This window comes from Macrobrachium nipponense, chromosome 18 (genome assembly GCF_015104395.2).
Source record: "Macrobrachium nipponense isolate FS-2020 chromosome 18, ASM1510439v2, whole genome shotgun sequence".
NCBI classification, from domain to species: domain Eukaryota; kingdom Metazoa; phylum Arthropoda; class Malacostraca; order Decapoda; family Palaemonidae; genus Macrobrachium; species Macrobrachium nipponense.
In genome coordinates, this window is record NC_087211.1 from 80,958,448 (window position 1) to 80,960,931 (window position 2,484).

The following is a 2,484-nucleotide window of genomic DNA, read 5'->3' on the forward strand; positions in this document are numbered from 1 at the left end:
GTGGGACACAGAGCAGAGACCAAAGGTGAAGTGGGCGGAGACTGTGAAGGGAATTACTTCTATGAAAGTCGATGCTCTTGATTCTAAGTGAAGGGTTGCTGCTGCTCTCCAGTCAGAGTGAAGTGATTGCGAAGTGATTGTGAAGTGATTGCCGATGGGTTGTTAGGGCGTTGCCCCTAGAGAACTGCTGTTTCTGCTGCCTGAGGGACAGGCTTTTTAATAAGGGTTTCAGAGCTGACTGGGCAAAGGTAGGGTGGTGTTTGTGATTGAGTCCCGGATGTTTTTATTTATTCACTTTCTCTATGTTGATACTAGCATAAGAATTTTGTTTCAAGAACTGTGATTCGTAGATGCTTAAAGGAAGCTTTTAGACGCGAAGTGGTCCCCTGAAGATTTAGAGAAAGCTAACCAGATGCTCTTTCAGGCATCGAATCGTCTCTGAACACGGCAGCACCATGTGTAGATCCATATATTCATAATTTTTTTGTAAAACAGCTGGTGCGTAACGTCCTTGGAATAGACACCACTTGTCATCGCGCCCGTCTCTTACAGTACCGTCATTTTTTACAGTACAGGTTCACGAGTTTGCTAATACTGGTGTAAAACTAAAATCAACAACATTTACTGACAGTTGAGAATCCAGTTTTGCTAAGACTGGGAATAAGATACTAAAATTTACCGATAAAACGCGCCAGTTTGACACCACCTAAAGGAACGTGCCCCTTTGACACCACCTAACTGAAAGCATCCCTTTGACACCAAAACCTTTAAAGACCAGGCCTAAAAGAACACCCCCACCTAAAAAAACAGGCCCCCGGCCCCTTTGACACCCCCACTAAAAAAAGGAACAGGCCCCTTTGACACCACCAAAACCTAAAAGAACAGGCCCCTTGTTACACCACCTAAAAAGAACAGGCCCCTTTGACACCACCTAAAGAACAGCCCCCTTTGACAACACCTAAAAGAAACAGGCCCCTTTCTTGACAACCCCACCAAAGGAACAGGCCCCTTTGACACCACCTAAAAAAGAACAGGCCCCTTTGGACCCCAACCACCTAAAAGAAAGGCCCCTTGACAACACCTAAAAGAAGGAACAGGCCCCACCCCTTTGACTACCACCTAAAAGAACAGGCCCCTTTGACACCACCTAAAAGAACAGGCCCCTTTGACACCACCTAAAAGAACAGCCCCCTTTGACAACACCTAAAAGAACAGGCCCCTTTGACACCACCTAAAAGAACAGGCCCCCTTTGTTGGACACCTAAAAAGAACAGGCCCCTTTGACACACCTCCATAAAGAACAGCCCCTTTGACAACACCTAAAAGAACAGGCCCCTTTGCCCCTTTGACACCACCTAAAAGAAAAGGCCCCTTTGACAACACCTAAAAGAACAGGACCCCTTTGACAAAACCCCACCTAAAAGAACAGGCCCCCTTTGACTACCAGGCCCCCTAAAAGAACAGGCCCCAAACCTTTGACAACACCTAAAAGAAACAGGGCCCCTTTTGACACCACCTAAAAGAAACGGCCCTTTGACAACACCTAAAAGAACAGCCCCCTTTGACACCACCTAAAAGAACAGGCCCCTTTGACAACACCTAAAAGAACAGGCCCCTTTGACAACACCTAAAAGAACAGGCCCCTTTGACAACACCTAAAAGAACAGGCCCCTTGACACCACTAAAAGAACAGGCCCCCTTTGACAACCCTACCAAAAGAACAGCCCCCTTTGACACCACCTAAAAGAACAGCCCCCTTTGACAACACCTAAAAGAACAGGCCCCTTTGACAACACCTAAAAGAACAGGCCCCTTTGACAACACCTAAAAGAACAGCCCCCTTTGACAACACCTAAAAGAACAGCCCCCTTTGACACCACCTAAAAGAACAGGCCCTTTGGACAAACACCTAAAAAACAGAACAGCCCCCTTTGACAACACCTAAAAGAACAGCCCCCTTTGACAACACCTAAAAGAACAGGCCCCTTTGACAACACCTAAAAGAACAGGCCCCCTTTGACAACACCTAAAAGAACAGGCCCCTTTGACACCACCTAAAAGAACAGCCCCCTTTGACAACACCTAAAAGAACAGGCCCCTTTGACAACACCTAAAAGAACAGCCCCCCTTTGACAACACCTAAAAGAACAGGCCCCTTTGACAACACCTAAAAGAAAAAAAAGCATTTGCCCCTTTGGACAACAACCTAAAACAGACAGGCCCTTGACAACACCTAAAAGAACAGGCCCCCTTTGACAACACCTAAAAGAAAGAAACTAAAAGGCCCCTTTGACACCACCTAAAAGAACAGGCCCCTTTGACACCACCTAAAAGAACAGGCCCCTTTGACACCACCTAAAAGAACAGCCCCCTTTGACACCACCTAAAAGAACAGCCCCCTTTGACAACACCTAAAAGAACAGCCCCCTTTGACACCACCTAAAAGAACAGCCCCCTTTGACAAACACCTAAAAAGAACAGGCC

The 2,484-nt window shown here is 46.6% G+C and overlaps 1 protein-coding gene across 1 annotated transcript in view; it reads left to right on the top strand.

Moving 5' to 3' along the window:
• The window catches only part of LOC135197252 (2-acylglycerol O-acyltransferase 2-A-like), a 22,413-nt gene continuing 19,929 nt past the window's right edge, over positions 1 to 2,484 (top strand). The window contains 1 exon segment of the mRNA XM_064224348.1: positions 1 to 248. The gene's annotated coding sequence lies outside the window, so the exon portion shown is untranslated.